This window comes from Macaca mulatta, chromosome 13 (assembly GCF_049350105.2).
Source record: "Macaca mulatta isolate MMU2019108-1 chromosome 13, T2T-MMU8v2.0, whole genome shotgun sequence".
Taxonomy (NCBI): Eukaryota; Metazoa; Chordata; class Mammalia; order Primates; family Cercopithecidae; genus Macaca; species Macaca mulatta.
In genome coordinates, this window is record NC_133418.1 from 90,596,947 (window position 1) to 90,622,224 (window position 25,278).

Consider the following 25,278-nt stretch of genomic DNA (forward strand, 5'->3'; position numbering starts at 1 on the left):
TCATAAAGTTGCTGCAAAGAGCTAACTTATAACGTTATGTAAGGTACCTAGTAGAGTATTTGGCATGGTGACGGGATTTTTATTGTCTCTATTTTTTAAATGATTTCAAGATCCTTTAACACAATCTTACAGAAATGACATTTCCAAGTGTGAAAAGTTTGAGATGAAATGAATTCTACCTTCAAAGTGTCCTCAGGCAAACCATCACAGCCAACTCATTCCCCCAAAATTGGTCTTACGTTCTTAAACACTTCTGCTTACTTAACGTACTTAAAAGGAAATTACCACCCTGTCTCTCACAGTTCAGAGAAGCCAAAAAAAAAAAAAAAAAAAAAGAAGAAAAAAAGAAATACTTTCAAAAGTTACCACTTAACCATTATCCACTCCACAAAGCAGAGGTCGACCTCCTCAGCTATTAAGTCTCCATAGCTGGATTCCATTTGCTCTATCAAGTGTTGGTGATCTTGTTACTGTCTGAGAAGCAACTCTTTTCATTTGAACCCCTTCTTATTTGTACCTTCAGGACTTCTATCATTTTCCCCTCTGTATCTATCAAGAAGCCCACTTATTCTTCAGGGTTAAGGTCAAGGGCTACCTATTCCCATGAAGCTTTCTGGTCTACTTGTCCCCAGGTTAACTTTCTGACTCTGAATCCTTGAAGTGTGTCAATCTAAAATTATCAAAACAGTCAGAATCCAATTTAAAGAGAGTTTATTCACGTGCAAAGTTTGAGGAAAGCCCACCTGGAAACACCAACTCTAAAAGAATGGAGTCAGCATTCCCAAGCAGGGAAGTTAACATTTATATAGGCAGACATAGAGTTTTTAGCAGGATTATAAGTTATTCATACGACCTTGGCTCCTAATTACAGTAGTTTGATTGGTTGTAGGCAGTGTTTCTTTTGGGGAAGGGTACATTTAACATTTTTTTACAGACGGTGGAATAGCCATGGGTTTTCTGTCATCTGGTTTAAGCAAAGCAGAACAACAAAGGAGAAGTTAATCTATAGCAAGGGTCATTAATTAAGAAGGCAGGAAGTTTTTGTCCCTGACATCATTTAATTATCTTTAGTCATTGTACAGAACAAGGAAAATAAGAAAGTGAAGTAATTTTTTTGCATTTATAGAGAACAAGGAAAATAAGAAAGTGAAGTAATCTATAATCTGAGAAATAGAAGTTGTAGCCAGATATGACTCGGATCACAGTCACATCTCTCTCAAGGCTTAAAGTGTTTTGGGGGTTCCAATAGCTTTTAAATCATATTTATTTTCACAAGTCATTACTTTCTGCACTACTAATTTTACACTTCCCTTGCATAATAATTTAACCATTATTGTTTAAGGCAGAGTTTTATGTTTTACACATATCTTCCAAGATGATTTAAAATTGTACTGTAAATAAGATCTTCTATTTATATATGTGTGTGTGTGTGTGTGTGTGTGTGTGTGTGTGTGTCAGACAAAAACAAATTATATTGAAAACATCCCAAAGCACTGTAAGTCTAACATTGATGATTCATGGGGTAGGTGGAGGTCTCTGCACCAATATTCTGATTCCATTATCCCAAAGAGAAGAATTAATTATGGTTTCTTTTTTTATTATGCATTTATCCCATTTAGTCACAAAGTGGTCTTCAGTTGCTTTATTGGTGGCAATGGAAAATGTCAGCAAGTGCTAGCAGAAATCTGCCTCCTGAGGAGACCACAGGAGCAGACACAGGTCCTTGCCTGCAGTTACAAAAACACTCTCGCTCTCCATACAATATTTATTCTGCTATTTAAAAGAGACACCTTTCATTTCCAAGACTGTAAATCTAACTCCTTTTTTCCTAAAACAAAAGACCACTGAACAGAAATAAAAAAAATAAAAGAATTGCAGTGGTGATAAGGTGAGTGATAAATGCATAAAATTTTCAGCATTAGCTAGGTGAAGATAAGGACAAATTCTAGAGGTTACAGAACGCTAACTAGGTATATCATAGGTAAAAAAAAAAAAATGTAGGCTTGCACTGGGGAATTTCTGCCTTTCAAACATTTTTTGAAAATGTTGGGCTCTCCCCTAAACATACAAAACTATGAGAAAGGTGGTTTTGTTTAAGTGGATTATTTTCCCTAAAAGACAAATACCCCAGCCATCTTTGTACTATCAGATTGTCTGTACTTCTTTATCTGTCTATGAAAGGTACTTTCTACTTCAGAGCATTGCCGAGAGCCCCATGCCCTAGTTGGAAAAAAACGAACTACAAGAAACTACATCAAGTTTTATATCTAGGGGTGTCTCTGTGAAGATGCCCAGAGTCCCTGAATCAGTATCCAGAATGCACTACACCTGTATGGAAAAAATTTCTCTAATACAATCATTTTAATATTCCTGGGGTTTTTTTTCCCATAACTTTTGTCCAGTCTCTAGTTGCAAGAGGAATTACTCAGGCAGGTTTCACAAAAATACTATTGCTAAATGTATCATATTATAATTAGAAAATTAGCTGCATATTAGAGAAGTTTAAACAAATGAAAACAGTAGGAAGACATTTGGCCAGCTTTATATGACAAGATCGATAGATAGTCTTCAACAATTTTCTACTTGATGGGATACAAATGTTCATGAGTCCACACTTACACCTTATGGGTAAGTCTCCTGGCATTTGTCCAGCACCTGAAGTCCTATCACCCACCAAGCCATCTTCCAGTTCAACATTCTGAGGAAAGAGCTTTCCTACAAAAACAATTTCCTCAACTGCAAGCTGTAAATGACTTTGTAGTTTTAGTAACTTTATTAATATAGTTTGGCTACAGATAAAACTTACAGTTACAAGATTTTTCTAGGGCTTATGATTTATTTCTGCCAATTCCTTTAGCCAGAATTGTACTTTCATTTCCCACAGTCCTAGTCAGAAGTGATAGGTTATTAATGAAAGGCAACTTAGAGCTAGAGGACATGATACCCAGCTGTTCTCAGTGCACAAACAACATGTAATTTCAAAGGTGTTCATTAGAAATTTTAAAATTACCAAATCTCTGGAATATAGGGACAGGAAAAGCCTCTATTCATGTTCATAAGTTTTACTTCCAATAAGTCTAAACTTCTGAAAAGAAAATGAGCCCATCATGTGAAACTGGCATTCAATATTTTGCTCCAAATATGTGAAATATAATATCTTAAATTATTATTGATTATAGGAACCAGAAGATCCTTCATGCCTATTTCTCAAATAAGCCTGTGGACAAGTATTCTAAAAACTAATTTATTTGCCCAGAGAAAACTGGAGATGTCATTCAGCCAAGTATGTTAAAGGATTTGATAGGAATTCAGCCACTGAGCTCCCTTTCTTCTAACACATACCCAGAATCTGCATTTCTGAAAATTAGGCCAGAGAAGAAGATATTCTCATCTGGTTATCCATGATAATGATGACTATGCAGCAAAGAAACTCTGGGAAATGCTCTAATAATCTATGAGACAAGAAATAAGGAAGATACAAGATGGGCAAAAACAAATGAGGAAATGATTATTATTAGCCCGGTGATAATTTAGAATTAGGAGGTGACAGATGGTCACATGGAAAGTTCTCAGTGGGAACTGAGGAGCTAAATTGATGGCAATCACCTGTCTCCTCCTCCTACCCTGCAGCTCATAATAATTAATATATTGATGGTAGTGATTACTATTAAATTGTCGTCATTCCTGTTACTACTACTTTTGAGGCCAGAATTCATGTATGCTAAATGAATTCATAGAATTAATACAATTAGTAGGCCGGGCACGGTGGTTCTTGTAATCCCAGCACTTTGGGAGGCTGAGGCAGGCAGATCATGAGGTCAGGAGGGGGAAACCATCCTGGCTAACACGGTGAAACCCCGTCTCTACTAAAAATACAAAAAATTTGCCAGGTGTGGTGGTGGGTGCCTGTAGTCCCAGCTACTCGGGAGGCTGAGGCAGGAGAATGGCGTGAACCCGGGAGGCGTAGCTTTCAGTGAGCCGAGATCAAGCCACTGCACTCCCAGCCTGGGCGACAAAGTGAGACTCCATCTCCAAAAAAAAAAAAAAACAAAAAAAAAGAATTAATACAGTTAGTAGTTCTGTCTGAAAGGTAGCTCGGGTGATAACTCTCTCACCTGTGTGTATAGTCAGCTGGCCTGTGTGTAGTATCTAACTACAGGGGAGCATGTAGGAAACAGAGGTGTCCAGAGTCCTGCTAGGCCTCTTTTCAACCAGGCAAATGGAGTCCATATGGATTTTGTTTTTTATTAACCTTGGAAATTTAACTCAGGATTGAAAGGAAGTGAGTGTTAAACAGAAGAAATCATATAGTAAAAAATTCATCTGGTGATGCTTCTATCAGCCCTTCTGATTCCTTATTTGGGGTATTGACTGGTCATATGATCAAATAAGTCTATGCTTAATGACACTAAGCTTTTCCATAGTGTATATATATACACACACACACACACACACACACACACACACACACACACTTGAACAGAACAAATCCAGATTAAACTGAGGAGTTAAATTCAGCTAAAACTTTCTGGTTTCATTCACGACTATCCACCATTTAGCCTTATAGCTGATGGGGTTCGGAAAGACATAGATGTTGAGAGATGCATAAAGAAGCCCAGATGAATCGATACTCCAAGATTTTTCTATTCCATTTGCTCACAGATAGACAAAGCCATAAAGTTAGAATGTGTAAGAAGCTAAATGGCATTGGCAAAAATAGAAGCCAAGAACATTACAAATGTTTACTTGAAAAAATGAACAGCAGAAGAAATAATGCAGGTCTCCAACTAAGTAATCATCAAGAGAAAACTGCCACACCATGGAGATTTTATAAAGAATAGTGTGGAAGGTGTTGCAAGGTAATAATAGAAAGTAAGCTATAGAAAGCAAAGATATTTTTTAGAATAAAGGGAAAATGATGTGCTCCAATAGTCTTTAGAAACATTTCAAATAAAGCTCTGTGATTTGAGAAGAGAACAAATAGAAAGAAAACAAGTAGGAGGCCTCAATTCTCTCCAGGTCCCTCTTTCACATTTGGGCAATATATGTTATGTCATGGACCATCGAAGTCTCAATGCCTGTAGAAATATGGGCGCTCACAACTTTAAAAAATTACAGTGTTCCATTTTTTCACTTGCTCAATTATTTAAAATTCTATTGATTATGGTCAATTGATTTAATTTCACTCTCTCATTTCTTAATTAGCATCAACTATATTTATTTGCATTTTAATAAAAATTTCACTAATTTTCCAATTGCTATTCCTGTTTCCATTTATATTTCTGCAAAATGAAAACTCTGTAGAGCCACTGAGAAGGTCAGAGATAATATATATTGCTGGACATGTTATATGTGTCTGGTAATCGTTAGCTTCCCCAAATTCCTAATGTTTAGGGAAATATTTTTAATAGGAGACTTAAAAATTACTGCCCCAATATCCATCATGTCTTTTTAAAGATCTGAGGCAAAGTACCATCAAAACAATTTTCAAAATGCTAAGTCGCCTACATTACTGTGCCAGCTTATCCTTCAAAATAGTTAATAGCTTATTTTTGAGTGCCATTATGTGCTTATTTATGTTTTAGGAAGCTCACAATATTGCTCACTCCAATCATATCATTTAAGACTGAAACCATTGAAATTGACAAATTAAGGCATTTCAGGTAAATGTACAAGCTCTTGAGTAATTTTCCAGAAAAGTGCAAGGTTTATAATAGGAGTAAGCACCAAGTTAGAGTAATTTTGTAGAGCCAAAAAGGAAGCAAGTCTGCCCTCTTTAACAAATATTTACTAATCATCTACTACGTAAAAAGTGGCTAGGAGCTAAAAGTGCAGCGACAGTGCAATAACACATATTCCAGAGAACTGAACTTCCCCTATTAACTCTCCTGGCCAGTGCTAATCAACGTTTTGTCAGCAGATAAAACTCCCTAAGAACTATGGAATTTCAATAGTAAGATATGTAAAAGCAAAATTTCCTCAGGATGTTGAAGATGTGCCCAAAACCACAGAGGAGGAAATTCGATAGAGCCAACAGCATACTATCAGAGGAAAGGCAGGCTAAAGTTTTAAGGAAAGAAGAACCACAGCCAGCTATGTTCTACTTGATTTTTGCAAGTATGTAATTTTCTTTTCTAAAGACCCACTAAAACAGTGCATTTTAATAAAATACTACATAGCAATAAAAAGAACTACTGATATACTCAACAACATGGGTAAATCTAACATACAAATGATGACTAAAATAAGCCAAGCAATAAAGAATGCATACTGCATGATTCTATTTGTGTGAAGTTTGAAACAGATAAAAGGGATCCATAGTGATAGAAATCAGGTCGGTATATTCTTGGAATACCCCTGGAAAGGAGCTATTAATGGGGCATGAAGTTTTCTTCTAGAGATGGAAATGCTCTATACTGTAATCTGGGTGCTGTTTACAAGTTTTTTGTGTGTGTGTGTGTGAATTTATCAAGCTTCTAAATTATGATTAGTGCACTTCACCTTCATGTATACACACATGCATACACATATATATACAGATATTACATATTCATGTGTATAAACATATATATCATATATATGATAGTAGATATATACATATGTATATATATCATAGTTTCCTGTCAATCCTTATCCTTGATAAGAATCATTCTGCCTATAAGTTGAGGATAAAAATTATTTTTCAGTTCTTTTGCAATTCTACAAAATAGTAAAAGGAATGACACAACCATGACTGAAAATCCAGCTCACTACAGGCAAGGTTGTTTTAGCGTACGTTAGTACGTAAAGAAGGAACGGTAACTAGAAAACTGGCTAGCAGATCTAATTAAATGTACATGAAGGGCTGGACACGGTGGCTCAAGGCTGTAATCCCAGCACTTTCGGAGGCCAAGCCAGGAAGATCACCTGAGGTCAGGAGTTCAAGATCAGCCTGGCCAATGTGGTGAAATCTCATCTCCACTAAAAATACAAAAGTTAGCTGGGCATGGTGGCATATGCCTGTAATCCCAGCTATTAAGGAGGCTAAGGCGGGAGAATTGCTTGAACCTGGGAGGTGGAAGTTGCAGTGAGCTGACATCATACAATTGCACACCAGCAGCCTAGGCAACACAGCAAGACTCCATCTCAACAAACATCAACAAAATGTGCATAAAGGATATCTAAGTTTCTATTCTTCCAATCACCAATGACCAATATTTTATCTAGATCAATTGTCTTTTATTTGTTGTGTCTGTACCTTCCCCAGATACCCAGCTCCTTAAAACACATGGCTCAAATGTTTTTCTGTACTTCACAAAGCCTAGCATAAAGTTGCATAGGCACACATAGTGTTCATGTTGCTATCATAAAATTATACCATTTGTTGATTACCCTTGTAAACAAAATAGTTAATCCTCTTATAAACCCTAGGAAGTAAGTGTTCTTTATGCCCAGTCTACAGATGAGGAAACTGAGGCTCAGACACTTCACAGGTATAAAAAGTGGAAGAGCAGGGCCTCAAATGCTATATACAGATCTCATATTCTCTGCCACCAAAACTTTCTAGTGTTACATTAGACTGATTATAGAACATCTGCTTGGACTGGATTATGAGCTGAGATTTTTCATCACCAGGTTTTACCCTGTGTGATCTGTTTAGGGCCCTTGCCAATATTAGCATCCATGCTTATTTAATGTTGCCCGAGAACCTAAAAGGCCCACAGTTCTGCCATAAAAATGGCTTAAGGCCTCACAAAGAGTCAGTGGCCACTCACGGAGTTCACACGGTTTGTTTGCTGTACCATAGCCTTGTAAATATGCGTTGTGCTTTTAGTATATTCCCATATTAAATCAGTCAAATGAATCTGCTGAGGGCCTCTCAGTCATCCCATTGGTGAAATTTATCTCCTACTCAATTATTTGTTGTTAAATTTATAATGTAATTAGGAATCATTTTTGATGCATATACCAAATGGCCCCTCTATTCTGAACATTTCTTAAATCTATTTCTAAAGTTACAAATTCTAATTTTGTTCTTTCTTGACCTTATCTAGAAGGAAATTCAAGTTTTCTTATGATGGCCAATGCTTTTTTTGAACTATGACCAAAGCAGGTTGGTGCGTGCTACCAATCCATGTCCACAGAGAGAGAAATCCTCTCTGGTAATAGTTGTCTTGTTTTACAATCTGCATTGAATAAACACTGTCCGCCTACAAGTTTTTGACAGTTCTGCATCCTCTCTTCACCTAATTCTATTTGACAGCTAAATGTAGATCCCATTTCTAGAACATCAGCACATTTTTAGGTGGTGTGGGCATTTCTTGCATATGGTGATCTGTCAGATTTAATTCACATATAGGCAGAATGCCCTTCAATGTTGGCAAATTCATACTCATCATTCATTTTCTGTGGACCATTAAACAATGAAGTATCTCACAGGAGCTTTATTATCCTGTTATATAGCCCAGATTAAACCCTTCGTAGAGGACTGAGTCTAGTCATGAGTGCATTTAACTTAGGAAAAAGTATTTAAAGAGTGATAAATCACCAATAGAGGTAGAGCATGAAAAGCATTGAGTAACAGAAGGAAAGGTTTTGGAGAAATGTGTGTGTCCCTGCGGGTGTACAAGAATTCCTCCTGGATTTTAACCTGATGCTACTTTATGGTGTCATTGTAAAATCATAGCCTCAGTTTACTTATCTGTAAATGTATTGTAAAAATTAGATGAGGTAGTGTTTAAATTGTGTGGCACAAGAGCAAACAAGTAGTTATCCCAAAAATAGATCTCTTCACTTGAGAGAATTTTCCTCACTACCAGACCCATCTTGTCTTTAATCCTTATATTCCTGTGCTATGCTATGAAGACAAAGATACCCAGGGGATAATTGATACTGATTCTGGCTGCTGCAATTTGTGAATTGAACTGCTTAGCATTATGATTAAAAGGACATTGAAGACCCATGCTTTCTGTCATTTTATTTTTTTAATTATGGGGCTGAACTTGAGCCAGCTGAACTTAAGCCACTCTATCTACCACAAAATAATTTACATTTTTCTCCTAATTATGAGATTTATATCCTGACTTTATGTCTTAAAGGGATGTTACTGAATCATTTTCCTCTTTACATATTCTCTTTCAAGTTCTCACTAAAATTTCAAAAGATTTTATTATCTCTATCATCAAAACTGATTTCCGTTTCGAATCCTCTGGTTTTATTTCTTTCACCTTTCCTAGAAAATGTCTTTCTTACTTTGTACTGTTGCTGTCTGTACTTTAAAGCAAAAAAGATAGGACTCTCCTGTAGATGTTTCCAACTATTTAATTAAAAAGTGGTCATTTGAAGTTTGTATTCATAACAGTTCATGGGGTAGCCATGCATTTCTGGCAGTGCCACCAAGGTGCTGTATATCCTTGAAAATGCCACAAGGTTCACTGTGCCTCACTTCTGTCGTCTATAAAATGGATAAAACAATAGCAATAATTGTATCTATTTTATAGGATTGTTGTGAGGAATAAACGCGTATCTATAAACATTTAGTATGGTACCTGCCATATGGTAAGGATTTAATAAATGGTAGTAAGAGATGTATTTAAAAATAGAAGATGCATTGAAAACACTTAGCAACTAGTTTTGTTCATTTTTAATGCTTACTATAGAGAATATTATGAAGTTTTGCTTTCTTTTGCTTTGCTTCCAATACTTATATGCCCCTAGTTTTTGAGGTATTGGGAGGGCTGTCTGGTGCACAGCAGACACCAAATGAATGTTTGTTAAGTCTATAATAATGCAAAGAAGTGAAAGTAAGTTTTATTTCAGCTTTTTAAATGTAAAGTCTTTAGGATGTCATCAATGATTTAATATTATTCTGCACTATTGTTCTGTAGTATTACAATGATGCATGTAATAGTACAAAATCCATAGATAACCAAAGGGATCTCCCCTCTGCATTCAGCATTCAGCATTCAGAAAGAGCCAGCTAAACAGAAAACTATGGTTCTAAGCATTTTGGGAGAGAGACACTGCTTAGAATAATTTAAGCACTCCACTCCAATAATTTAAGTATTACAAAGCCTAGGTGTTTCCAAAGTGAGACAAATATTACGTATATTAATAACATAGCTGAATTAAAGGTTGCACAAAAAGCATTCTGTTCTTCAGAAACACATTAACTCTATTGCCAGAAAAGTTTCATAGGTAGAATTTTAATTAAGACTAACCAAAGGAATAAGAATCATATGAAATTGTCTGATCAATTTTGTATAAAAATCATTGTTAATAATGTATTTACAAATTCCTCTTTATAGATTACTCCAGCAAGTCTTCTTATGAGTAGCAAATATGCATCTTATTTGCAAACTTTTTTCATTTCTTAAAATGTGTAGAAGAATTTTAACACTGAACTTCAAGTGAGATCTAAATTAATATTATTCTATTCACTGGCCACTCTGAAAAGTAAAGCTGGGCAAAAATGGAAAGGATTATTGTATAAAGTATTACATTTCCTGATGGGTAGAGCTAGGGAGAATGAATAAGTATTTTTTAAAAATATTGTAGAAGCAAAAAAAAAATCTATGTTGGGTGGGAGTTTGAATATAACCTACATTGAAGGTGCTTTCATCACAATTCTGATTTTGAGTCTATTACTTTACTGAATGTTAAGCTGTAGTAGTTTTATATGACTGAATTCTTACTCATTGATGGAAGAATTAGAAGCCAATCATTTATAACATGATGTGTGTTTATTTATGTGAATACTGAATTACATAAGAGAAAAGACAGTGCTATCTTTGTCTCCCACCATTACACCCATTTGGCATTTATTCAAGTCCAATACACATTTTACCATAGACTTATTTGATATTTCAGTGGGGATCATATGTATTATCAATTGCCATGACAACAGCTTTGTAATCCTATAGTCATATTAGAGCTCATTAGTGCCAAATGCTTCCATGAGAATATTCATAATCCATAATGATAAAGCCTAAATGATTATTTTTCTTTTATCCTTTTTTATTATATTTTTCCCTCTAAAGGGATTTGTAATTTTTTTCCTTTGAAGATTCAATTAGTTTGGCTTTTTCTACTTGAGCTATCAGGATTTCTATCAGAAGCAGCATTTCCCTTTCCAAAGAATACAGGTCAACTTCATTTAACAATGTTAAAAGTGTACAAATTGTGTATATGACTCTTTGATTTGTTCAGTAAACAAATTGCATTATTGACACAGGCTTACTAGTCACCCTATTGTGTAAACTTCTATCCCCCCCACTAGATGGCTAAAGTAAATATTCGTTTCTGAAAAGAACTTCTGTAATAGTATTTAATGGTATTTTCTGATCATTTACTCGTCTTGTCTTTCTTTTTTGCTGAACTAACTTGCTTTTATCTTCTTACCTTTTCTCCCACTGAGTTTATAGAAACAAACCTCAAGGCAAACAACTGCCATGCAAGTCCATTTATCAGCAGAGAAAAGACAAACAAAACAGCTTTAATCTTAACTCAATTCAATTCAACAAGCATTTATTGAATACCCATTTCATGTCAGGTGCTAAGCCAGCAATTGGAGAAACAAAATTAGTTTCTGTTCTCAGGAAGCTTAGTAGAGAGGTAGATATGTAAACACAAAAATACTGTAATGTTTTAAGCATTGCAATATATCCGTAATGAAATATTTAATAGTCTATAGGAGGGATTTTAGCATAGTGATTAAAACATGGGCTCTGGAGGGACTCAGAACCAGATTTCCTAAGTTCGAACCCAGCACCAGCATTTAATATCTATGTGACTTTGAGTAAACAACTTAACTTCTCTGTACCTCAGGCTTTTAACCTGTAAAACAGAAACAAAATGGTAGTTACTTCATGGGACTGTAAGTTAATATTTACACTAAATACAAATTAGTGAATAAAGTGCTTAACATAGTATATGTCACCTACTAGGTGCAATGTAAGGGTTTGTTAAATAAAACAATAAAAACCTTCTTATTACTTAACAAGTGGGAATAAAAAAGCGATTCCAGTGGGATATTGGGAAAGGTACTTCAGGTAGCTGGTGTCACTTAGTAAGGGTCCTTAGAAATGAATCACATCTTCCAAAAAGCACAAGAAGGAAGAAAGCATAAATAAAGGCTTGGTGTGCCAAATCCTTAGAATAGTCAGTAAAGAATTAATTTGCTACTGCAGATAGAAGAAAGATTTCATGAAATAGGGTCTGGAGCTGGTCTCAGCAGCACATGCTGTAATCCCAGCACTTCGGGAGGCTGAGGCGGCTAGATCACTTGAGTCCAGGAGTTCAAGACCATCCTGGCCAACACGGTGAAACCCATCTCTACTAAAAATACAAAACATTAGCTGGGTGTGGTGGTACATGCCTGTAATCCAAGCTACTCAGGAGGCTGAGATAGGAAACTCACTTGAACAGGGTAAGTAGAGGCTGCAGTGAGCTGAAATTGCCCTGCCACACTCCAGCCTGGGCTACAGAGCGAGACTCCATCTCAAAAAAATTTAAAAAAAAAAAAAAAAAAAAGAGTCTGGGCAGGAGGATGGGAACAAGTTGTGAAGAAACATGTTTAAGGATTTTAGATTTAAAAAACGGTTTGTGGGTACATAGTAGGTGTATATATTTATGGGGTGCATTAGATGTTTTGATACAAGCACGCAATGTGTATAATCACATCAATGTCTAAGCAATGGAGAGCTTTCTAATGTAGTGAGTGGTGTGATGAGATCTGGATTTTAGAAAGATAATTTTGGTTATCATATAGAAGGAGAATTGGAACAACAGGTTCTGATGATATTAGTTATTAGACCACTGTAATAGTACAGAACAAGATATACTGGGATAGGAAAGCCAGATGCTATTAATGGAGAAGGAAATGAAGACTCATGGCCCCATCCTGGTAGAAGATGGGAACTTTCTCATAATGGAATGTCCAATCTCCTCCTAGGGAGAAATTAACATACCTGGAAAAATGCTTAACCAATTTGCTGATAGATGCTAATGGATTAAGATCCCTTCTGGGAAACTTGTTACCTACGTATATAGCTAATTGTCAGTCAAGAGTAATGGCATTTAAACAGTAATTCTCTCTTTTGTGTGTGTGTTGTGTATCCAGTTATCAGGGTTATCTGATCTTCTTTCTAAAAACAAATAAAATGCCTCAAGCAAGAGAGGATTTTTAAATTAATCTTCTTAGGTTTCCTTCCTTAGTGAAATTTGAAATAAAATTTGACACATCTGTCACCAAACTGTCAGAAAAAAATCTTGACAAAGAAAGCAGCAATTGGCCAGGTATGGTGGCTCATGCCTGTAAGCCAAGCACGTTTGGAGGCTGAGGTGGGCAGATCACCTGAAATCAGGAGTTCGAGACCAGCCTGGGCAACATGGTGAAGCCTCGTCTCTATTAAAAATATAAAAATTAGCCAGGCATGGTGGCACACACCTATAATCCCAGCTACTCAGGAGGCTGAGGCAGGAGAATCGCTTGATAGTGGGAGGTGGAGGTTGCAGGGAGCTGAGATCACACCACTGCACTCTAGCCTGGGCAACACAGCAAGACTCCATCTCAAAAAAAAAAAAAAAAAAAAGAAAGAAAGAAAAGAAAAGAAAGAAAGCAGAAATTTGGAGGAAAATGATGTTCTCTGTTGAAAACTTTTGTGCTGAAAGAACTTGCAGGAGATACTAATAGAGAGAAGGATGGTGATAATAGCTACTATTTATTGAGTGCCCAATATGAAAACCATTATGCTAAGTATCTAGTTATTTTTAATCTCACAATAATCCTGCAACTAATAACACTATTCCAAATTTATGGTTGCAAATACTAAAGATAAATTATTATACTTAACCAAAACCACTTAACTAGTAAGTTGCTGAAATAAGAATCTCATCCTGGTCCCTTGATGTCAAGTTGTGTACAGATTCCATTATGTCAAACTCACTCTGGTGTCTGGAGGTTAGGGAAGATTATATATGGTATTGTCTTAAATATAGTTAATTATATATAAGAATTACTCTGTCTCTATGAAACATATAATATTAAAACATTTACTCCATTTCTCAAGCCAAATTTTAAAATTAGAGAGCAGGGTAGCTGTATAGCAGAGTGATCAAGTGTACAGTTTTAGACTCAGGAAGACCCAGGTTTGAATTCATGACTCTGAAAAACTTACTATGCCTCAATATTCTCCCTGTAAGATGGAGATAACATTTGTCCAATAAGATTACTGTGCATATATAATTGAAGAATATTTGCCAAAAATTTTGTACAGTGCTTGACAAATTGTAAACAATCAAGGGTAGATCTCACCAAGAGTTGCTACTTCTTTTTTTTTTTTAGCCAGAGTTTCACTCTTGTTGCCCAGGTTGGAGTGCAATGGAGCCATCTTGGCTCACTGCAACCTGTGCCTCCCAGGTTCAAGCGATTCTCCTGCCTCAGCCTCCAGAGTAGCGGAGATTACGGGCGCCTGCCACCACACCCAGCTAATTTTTTTGTATTTTTATTAGAGATGGGGTTTCACCATTTTGGCCAGGCTGGTCTTGAACTTCTGACCTCAGATGATCCGCATCCCTCGGTCTCCCAAGAATAGCTACTTTTAGTAGTAACTTTGGTCAGTAATATTTTTGTGGGGATACATGCTTGAGATGACAGTTGAAATAAAAAACATCTAATTGCAAAAAGTTAATTTTTTTTTCAGGAAAAATTGCTTGCCTAAAGTCAAATACAAATATATTTTACAGTTTAAAATGCATTTTATCTTCGGCTTTATGTAAAACTCTCTAAGAAATGTCAAGTAACCTAGTATTATATTTAGGACAAAAATAGAGTAATTAAAATTTACTATGATATGGACTTTAAAATGCTGCTTCATATAAAATCAGACCAAGCTTTATTTCTATATTTGATTTTGACAGCTACATATATGATTGAACCCAAATCAACTTCTTGCAGGTGTAGCATCGCTGTTGAACCAGATTGCCAGTGGACATGTTTGTGTCCCACCTCTTTGTCAGAGCATGAGGTACTGGCATGAGTAGGGGCCTGACAGTCAGGGTTCTATTTCTGGCTTTGTCACTAGTCATGTGACCTCAGCTTCCAGCTTCTCTAGACTCAGTATCTATATCTGTAAAATGAGATGCTTGGAATTAAGAATTGCAAGAAATCAACTGCTTTAATATACTATGAGCCTGTTATAGCAGAAATAATAGGCTAGCAAAAATGGTAATGTGGCATATTTTAGACAGGCTGTTCCCTTTGAAGACAACATGGCTAGTACAAGATAAGAAAACAAGATGGGGATTTAGTCAGGAGGAAATGAGCAGTTTGAAACATTTTACTTAATGAGGCTGACAACCATCCTAGACATTCCTAAACCAAGCTACTTTCTCAGCCATCTGTCATCAACCCATCTACAGAAAGCCTTCCTAACCTCCCTAATGGGCCTCACACATTTATGTATTGAATATGCTTACAGATTCCCACTGTCTCTTATTCTTCAAAAAAACTTTTGGTCTACTTAAATATGGCAGGCATGCTCAAAGATAATACAATTCCCCTTAATTGCTAGGGAAAAACACTACTACGGTTTTAGCTTTACTGATAATATTATACCGTATAGCTGAGATATGTAAAATCTCAACAATTACACACACACACACACACACACATACACACACACACACATTGTAGCCACACACAGAGACCATGGTGACCAGAATGTTGATGAATTATGTTGTCAGATCACTTTGACCAAGGAGCAACTAGTTTGCAAGAACCATCCCTTACACAGGTGTGTCTTTGGAACGTAACAATTTTGCATGACTAGCAATATTTGTTATTTCACTCATACACTTAATACATATTTATTGAGCACTAGTCATTGCTCTAGGTTCTGGGAAACCACCATGAATTAAACCGATGAGGTATTCTATTCTTCTTTCACTCTAGTGTACAGAAATAGTTTATGATGTCAGGATTGTGACTGCCCAGGAGTTCTAATCAGTTTACCTTCTGGGCTATTTTTGCATTTGTATCTCCATACTATTCCTTACCACCACTATCCCTTCTCAGACATTGCAAGAATTACTTTGAGAAGTATTGATGGAACCACAAAATTAGAAGGTATTCTAAAAGTATTGCAAACACTTCAGAATGGGAGCCTAGTAAACATCAGGCCAGCATTCATTTTCTCTTGTTCCCTACCCAGAAACATTAGAAAGGTATAGATTTAGCCCATGAAACTACTTTCTACTATATAGCTTATATTGTGGTGCCACTGGGGAGACAAAGGCAAAAACACACTCTAACTTTAAGGTACTTTTTGTAGTCTAGTGGTGAAGAGAGGAGTAAAAAAAAAATAAGTACAGTGCTAATGTGATTGGGAATTATTAGATTAATATTGACTTATTTCTACTCCAGAGTCATCTAGAGTGGTTAGCTTAGTTACAAGGTAGGTTGATTTGGGAATTCAAATTGAAGCAAAATTGAATTCTCAGTTTAAAACCCAAACTGCAATCTATCTGAATTTCAGATTGACCTTCAGGTTACCCAGCATTCTGATCTTTGAAGAGGTATGGTATAATCCAAAGTGAGGTCAGCTTTCCGTAGACATAGAAGAGTTGTTCAGGACATAGGAATTCTAAGTTCAGTTCAGTGGCCTTTGGTTCAGGGTCCTGTAAACATAACTACCTAACACTAACTAATGTGAGCAGACAGACTGTACGTTGAAAAGACAAGAAGGCCGGGTGCAGTGGCAGGCGCAACCACTTTGGGAGGCTGAAGCAGGTGAATCACCTGAGGTCAGGGGTTCAAAACCAGCCTGGCCAACATGGCAAAACCCTATCTCTACTAAAAATACAAAATTAGCTGGGCATGGTGGCACACGCCTGTAATCTCAGCTACTCGAGAGGCTGAGGCAGGAGAATCACTTGAACCTGGGAGGCAGAGGTTGCAGTGAGCCGAGATTGTGCCACTGCACTCCAACCTGGGCAACAAGAGCAAAATTTCATCTCAGAAAAAAAAAAAAAGACAAGAAGAAGTTTGTTCTGAGCCACATTATTACACATCTATTAAGCATTTGCTCTGTTCTCAGCCTTTTGGTCAGGAGAAATGAAATAAAAAAGGGGAGCATATCATTGATCCCTGCCCTCAAATTGCTTGTAATCTAGTTTAGAAGAGAATGCATATATATAAAACTAGGAAATGATATCCCATTGAAAATAAATTCAGTATCTGCTATGGCCTAGACATCTTCATGTATTACCTTTTACAACCCTAATAGAAATCTTGTGAGTTAGGTAATACTATGTCCATTTTACAGATGATTAAAATGTCTAGCGAAGTTAAAAATTAAACTGTAAATTCATACCAGTAAGTTTTTAAAATAAGGAGGGCGGGGAACGTAGATTCCCTATCTGTCAATCCTAAGATTGCAAATGCTGTGGAACTAAGTTTCTTGTCAGCAAAATAAAGGCAGTGAGCTAGAATTAGCAGCTGTGCCTTCGAATAATCTGAGGTTTTGTGGAGAATACAGATGCCTGGGCCTCTACCATGGAGATTCTGTTTTATCAGTGTGAAAAAGTTAAATGCCTAGGAATCAGCATTTTGCAAAGGGCTCCAGGTAAAATAAATATTTGCAGTAGTTTTTACCATTTGAGCATTCTTAATTTGAAAATCCCAAATCTGAAATGCTCCAATGAACATTTCCTCTGAGGGTCATGTTGGTACTCAAAGAGTTTTGGATTTTGGATTTTTGAGCATTTCAAATTTAGGGATTCTCAACCTGTATTTAGGAACAAGTGAACTAGTACCTTGCTTGTTACAGAATGGTCTAGGGATCAGCAGCACTGTACTTACTTGGGAGCTGGTCAGAATTGCAGAAACTTGAGCCCTACACCAGATGTGCCAGGTCAGAATCCATATTTTAATAAGACCCCTAGTTGATTTGTATGCCACGGCAATCATTATTAAGTACAGATGACTCTTGGCTGGGCACAGTGCCTGACACCCGTAATCCTAGCACTTTAGGAGATTGAGGCAGGTGGATCACCTGAGGCTAGGAGTTGGAGACCAGCCTGGCCAATATGGTGAAACCCCGTCTCTACCAAAAATACAAAAATTAGCTGGGCATGGTGGTGTTGCATGCCTATAGTCCCAGCTACAGAGCTACAGAGCCAGACTCTGCCTCTAAATAAATAAATAAATAAATAAATAAATAAATAAATAAATAAAAATGGAAGTACAAATGATTCTTTTACAGTTAAATTTTACATTCCTGGCACTAAGAGCTATCAAAATCCTAAAATGAAAAGTTAAATGGGCTAACCTAATTAATATAATCCTGTGGGAGGAAGCAGAATTAAAACTGAATAGAATTTGGAATGGCAGACAGGAAGGGGAAAGGCATTTGGAATTCTGGAAGACAACAGCACTAAAAACACAGGATGGACCTAAACCCAGAGACTCACGGGCTGATAAATAAATGAATTGGAAGAGAAGCTTTTATAGTCTCCTTCAAGACCCAGCCTGAATGCTTTGGGTAAGTCTCTTTTCTTCAGTGTCTTATCTGCAATAAGCACATATTAATAGGATGAAAATCCTGATTCTATTTCCCACACTGTAGGTTAGAAACTTCAATAGGCAACTCCCTTCAATGGAAAGTCAATATTTTGAAACCACTGCCTTGCTATATTCAGGGTTCCTGATTTGCTATGAGCATTCAGAGGCAATGTGGTGAGGTTGTATTGAAAACTTTTATTTTCCTTTGGATTTTGAAGCAGAAAGACCCTTTGGTAACACTGTTTACTGACTGGCTATGAAGTGGTGGCATGGCTGCAGCTCTGCTGAGGATGCCAGAGAACAGGACAGTACCAGAAAACGCTGCTGTATCTGAAATCAGCGAGGCCAAGGTAGGAAATGCTTAAAACATCTCAGGATAGGGGAAGCACAATCTGAAGTGATGGGACATACAGATAAAGGGCTGAGTGAGACACCTGCACCTATGAAGAGGTGACAGAGTTGAGTGCCAACAGGTCCTATGATCATAGTTGCAGATAGACATTTTGAACAAAGCAAATTTCCAGTAATAAGTTTATTTAAATGGATGCAAACTAAAGCACTAGATAATTTAACCATGGTGATGTAAGGACTGAATTGAGAGAAATAAAAGAGAATAGTAAGTAAGGAAGTTTGCATTTTGTAAGTTGCTGTGCATAAAATAATCAGCTCCTGACTTGCTCAATTATTTCTACTGTTGCCTTTCTAAATTCCCCTGGGTTGTCAGGATCCCCTAGGCCTCTCAGTTTGCTCTTAAATGTCACTAGAACCTCTGTTCAGAATTACAACCTAATTACAACATACACATTTGGGGATACTTTTCTGTTAAGAATTTGTGCAAATTTAACAAATGAAACCAGATGAATTGAAGCAAGGAGAACCACATGAGAAACATAATGTAGATGCAGAGATAAAGAACATTAGGCAATATTCCCGACACTTTCTCCTTTAGCATTAAGTGTTTATCAGGGCTGCACACTGCAATAATGGTGACTAATGTTGCATAGTATAATGGAAAATGATTGAGTGATATATTAGAGCAGTAGCTACACATCTGAGTGTGTACTTAACAGCATGGCTGGTTTTAATACGTGCCATAATTACAGATACTAAGTTGGCAGGTTTCGTTGAAAATGGTTAAGTAATTACTGAAATAAAATGCAACATGGTTAAATCTTTTTAATCTTAATACTACTTCCCCCTATTAACATGTGAAACAACTTTGCTGCTCTTCAGCAAAATGATTTTGATGTAAAATTTCACTTAGGCCCTATGACGGCGCCATAGGTATTCTGCTAATTAAAGAGCAAAGCACAGCTTCATTATACTGGTGGCACAAATAGTACTCACTTTGGCTTTCCACATTGTCCTATGCTGGTGAGACTTGATATGACTTAACAGTCACTTAAAATCTAATCTGTGAGGCAATATAAAACAAGGATTTACATGTTTTTTTTTACATTCCGGGTCCTAAAGCAATTGTGGTCTCTTGCTGCTCAAGGTTTGAAAGCCTTTTTCCTCCTTATAGGCCAGTTTCAAACTCATTTTAAACCAATTCCCACTCCCCTCTAATCTGTGACAGAAAGGTAAGCACTGATGTTTTAACTTCAATTCCTTCCAACAAGCCAATCTAGTGAAAGACACACATCCCAGAAAGTAAACCTTAAGGTAAATATCTACTAAACTAATTATATTTACCTAATGACTTTCATTTCAAAATCGGATATGCAGTTCTTGGCAAATGTTTAAAACTTAAAAGGGGTTTAAAAATGTCTGAAAATACAACAAACCCTGAAGATACATTTATTAAAATACAGAGATAGTAGTAAAATATTTTAAATAGTACTGTTTCCCTGAATATTAACAATGTAAATACCAGAAATGAACATACGAAATAGCTCCAGTCTGTGACTATATAATCATTCTCTTTTCCCTATCCATTGTTTATCCAGGATTGTAGAAACTCCCTAAAGCTTCAGCAATTTGCTTTGATTTTTCATATCTTTTAAAGTTACTTTAATAGCACCAATTCTACTTTTAAAATAATATTTTTTTCTTTATCACTTCCCTGTAGATGACCACATTTTAGCTTTCAAGATAACTGTATTTAGTAATAACATTTAGAAATTCATAATTTTCTGGTTGAAATTAATAATCAAATCATATTCCAACAAAATATTTATATAACTAATTAATGTTACGTTGACATTTTAATGAGTATATAGATTTTAATAATAATACCTCTCGGTTTTCTTAAAGTCACAACTGCCTAAAACATATACTAGTTTCGATGTATATTTTTGCTTTTAACATTTGAAAGATATAAAGTCCTAATTTCTACACAATTTCTCTATAATCTAATACACATATATGTGATCCATTATGCATATGTATGCATAAATTAGAACACATAGAATTTGTGTAGAAATTAGGGCTTTCTATGTGTCTTAAGGTTATTATATTCGATTATTATTAAGCACTAAGAAGGAATGTACTGGATCCTTTAATTATCCACCACTTGGTTAATGCCTAGTAAAGATTAGAAGGAAACAAAAATATCAGTAATATCCTAAGTTTATATGATTTTTTATTGAATGTTGTGTTTATAAAGAGTTGGCAAAACAAAGACGTTTGTTAAATGTGGAAATTATTATTTTTGGGTAAGTACCCTAACACCCATCACAAAAAGAATAGAAATTCTGCCAGGATGACAGCTAATGACAGAAGCAGAAATGAGATTCAGATAGAGACACAATACCTCTAAATTCCTGAAGAAGATGCAGCTCCTTGGGGTTAAATTGATAATGATTGCTGAGTTACTCCTATTTATTAGAGTCATAAAGAATAAATATTTCTTATTATTAAAGAAGTAAAAGAGTGATACCCTTGTTTTTGAAACTGGTCCCGTTTACAGGGGAAATCTGTCTCTTCAATGAAATTAATCTTTTAAATTAATCAAGATTATTTCCAGTAGAGGGCATGCTAAGTGATTGCTTATTGACAACTAGAACTGAAGCCAACCTCAGAGTCTATCATTTAACATTATCTACATTTAAGCTTTATTGAGTCAGCGGGTGTACTTGTTCAAGATACAATAAAGAGTGTTAATAAATTGAAGAGAAGAAATTTACACATTCTCTATTTTGTAGAAGGTATTTTTAAAAAGCAAATCAGCTATAAGAACTACTGAATAGCTTTATGAGCATTCGATGAGAACCTACTGATTAGACCAGTGCTGTGCCGTAAAGTTTTTTCCAACAAAGTAAAGAAAAGTAAATCTCTAACTCCAGGGGTCTACCATTAAATGTGAACCATGGGACTAAAAGTACAAACTGCCTTTGACTTTTGGAGTTGGATCTTAAAAACTTATTACTACTCCGTAATTCACCTTTTCATTTTAGTATAAATAGATGTGTTAGTCCAGGTCCTCAGAAAAGCTTATGCCAAAACAAGATTAAACATGCAAGAGGTTTATTAGGAGAAGTACCTGTGAAGGAAATTGGGAAGGGATTCAAGGAAGGCCAGGTGAGCTGTTAGATCACATGCAAATCTGGCCTTGTAAAGGAGAGGGGAAAGGAAGGAAGATGGGTGTTAGTACCTTAGAAGGCATTGCAGTCCAGTGGAAGTCATTGATCCAAAGTGACCTTTCAAAAAGGTGCCCTATTTCTCATTAATGGGCCTGTCTTATCCCTGCCAGGCTCAGTCATTGTCTGGGAGCAGTCCATAGGAAGTGGACTATTGGTGGGAACACAGTGGTGATGTCAAAGTTCAGAAGCTGGGATTCTCAGTAAGTAGTACTCTTTGCAGTCGAATATCTGAGAGGCACATTTTCATAGCTTCTACCATAGAGTAATTTAAACCAATAAGTGATAGACCAGAACATTTTCGGTGTGAGATACAATTAAGCTAACTATATTAATTTCAGAGAACATATGACCCTGCCTATAGAAATCTTCCTCTTTCTGTTGGTGTTATTACTCTCTTATGATAAACCACATTTTTTATGGATGTACAATTCACTAGTGTTCAATACAGTCACAATGTTGTGAGCAATCACTTCGATCTAGCTCTAAAAAACATTTTCATCACCTCAAAAGGAAGCCCCATTTTCATCAAAAAGTCACTTCATATTTTACCTCTCCCAACCCACATCCCAAACCCTGGCCACTAATCTGCTTTCTCTCCCTATGGATTGGCCTATCCTAGATATTTCATATATGAAATCAAAATATGTGAACTTTTGTGGCTGACTTTTTCCACTTAGCATAATGTTTTACAAGTTCATCCACGTTGTAACAACTATAAGTACTTCATTTTATGCCTGAATAATACCATTGTATAACACCATATATACCACATTTTGCTTATTAATTCATTATTCAATGGACATTGGATTGTTTCTATCTTTTGACTGTTGTCAATGGTGCTGCTCTGAATATTTGTTCACAAGTATTTTTTACAATACCTGTTGTGAAATTTTTGAGGTATATACCTAGGAGTGAAATTGCTGGGTCTTATGGTAGTTCTATGGTTAACTTTAGAGGAACCCCTCAATGTGTCTTCCACAGCAGTTTCATCATTTTACATTCCCACCTGCAATGTGCAAGGCTCTAATTTCTCCACATCCCTACCAATGTTTCTTATTTTTCATGTTTTCAACTATAGCCATCATCGTGGATGTAAAGGGATATCTCACTATTGTTTTGATTTGCATTTCTGTAATGACTGACAAGGTTGAGCACATTTGCTTGTACTTGTTGGCCATTTGTCTATCTTGTTCAGAGAAATGTCTATTAAAGTTATTTGCCTATTTTTAATTGGGTGCTTGTCTTTTCCTTCCTGAGTTCTAAGGGTCCTTTATATATTCTAGATACTAGATGATATGGTTTGGCCCTGTGTCCCCACCCAAATCTCATCTTGCATTGTAATCCCCACATGTCAAGTGAGGGACCCGGTGGGAGGTGATTTGATTATGGAGGTTTCCTACATGCTGTTCTCATGATACTGAGTAAGTTCTCACAAGATCTGATGATTTAAAAGTGTGGCACTTCCCTTCACTCTCTCTCTCCTGTCGCCATGTAAGGTGTGCCTTGCTTTCCCTTCATCTTCTACCATAATTGCTAAGTTTCCTGAGGCCTCCCATGCCATGCAAAACTGTGTGTCAATTAAAACCTCTTTTGCTTATAAATTACCCAGACTCAGGTAGTTCTTTATAGCAGTGTGAAAATTGACTAATTTACTACATTCTTATCCACTATATGACTCGCAAATATTTTCTCTCACTCTAGGTTCTTTTTACTTACTTGATAATGTTTGATACATGAAAGTTTTCCATTTTGAATTCTATTTGTTCCTGGGATGTTTGTAGCTTTGGTGTCATATCTAAGACTACACTGCCAAATCCAAGGTCAGGAGGATCTACTTCTATGTTTTATTCTAAGAGTTTTATAGATTTGCTCTTTCATTTCGTCTCTCTCTCCTTTCAGATCTACATAAGGCAAATGTTGTATGTATTTAGGTGCTCTAATGTTGGATGCATATATATTTATCACTGTCCTATTCTCTTCATTAATTGACCCCTTTATCATTGTATAATTGGCCTTCTTATCTTGTTTTATAGTTGTTGACTTATAATCTTTTTATCTGATATAAGTATAGCTACCTCTGATGTCTTGAGGTTTCAATTTGCATGAAATATATTTTTCAATCCTTTCACTTTCAGTCTATGTTTCCTTAAAGGTGAAGGCAGCATATAATTTGTTTGTTTTGGTCCATTCAGTCACTGTATGTCTTTTTATTGGAAAAGTTAATCCATTACGCAAGGGAATTAATTATTTGTAGCTAAGAACTTACTGTTGCCTTTTTGTTAATTTTATTCTGAATGTGCTGTAGATCTTTTGTTCCCATATTCCTCTCTTGCTGTCTTCCTTCGTGATCAGGTGATTTTTCTCTAGTGGTATGTGGTATGCCTTTATTCCTTACTTTTTACATTTTGTGGTTCTACTATAGGGTTTTGCTTTATGGCTACCACAAGGCTGGAAAGCCTTCTTCTGAAGAAAGAGATGTATGAATCAAATACATTTGAAAACTATTGCTCCAGGGAGTATTATAATAATTTCTTTCACTACCCTAACATCATCTTTTGATGAACTCTTAAGGTAAAATGTGTTCCCTCTTTTTCTCTCTTTAACCAGCCATTCTTAACAGCTTGTGAGGTGAGAAGTTCATCCTGAATCTATATGCTTAAATAGTTAAATGTTATTAGTTATAAAAGAAAACAATATATTAGGATCTAAAACTATTTGGTCAGCCTGATTTAAGAAAAAAACAAAACAAAACAGAGTATGCCTTAAATACTCCCTGTCATTTCTCTTCTGAAAAAAATACGTGGTTGTGGGGAATTTGGAAAATGCTTATTATGTATAGTCTTAGAGTCTCTGGGCTAGCTTAGTGGTATATGCAGCTGTTGAGTTAAATGAGAATGAACAGAAAAACAAAAAACAAACAAAAAAAACGGCTGAAATTCAACTAATAATTATAGATTAAAGTTAGTGGAAATTTGTCTAGAGGTGGGTGGTGATGGTTCTAATGATTTTGGGAAGGCAAAGGAAAAGCTTTTGAAGAACATTTTTAATTTCCCCATCTCTCTGTTCTGTCATATAAAAAATAAGCGGTTTTACAAAGATAAAGACAATTCACATTTTATAGATTTATATGGTCCTTCACAGTTTACTAAGTGC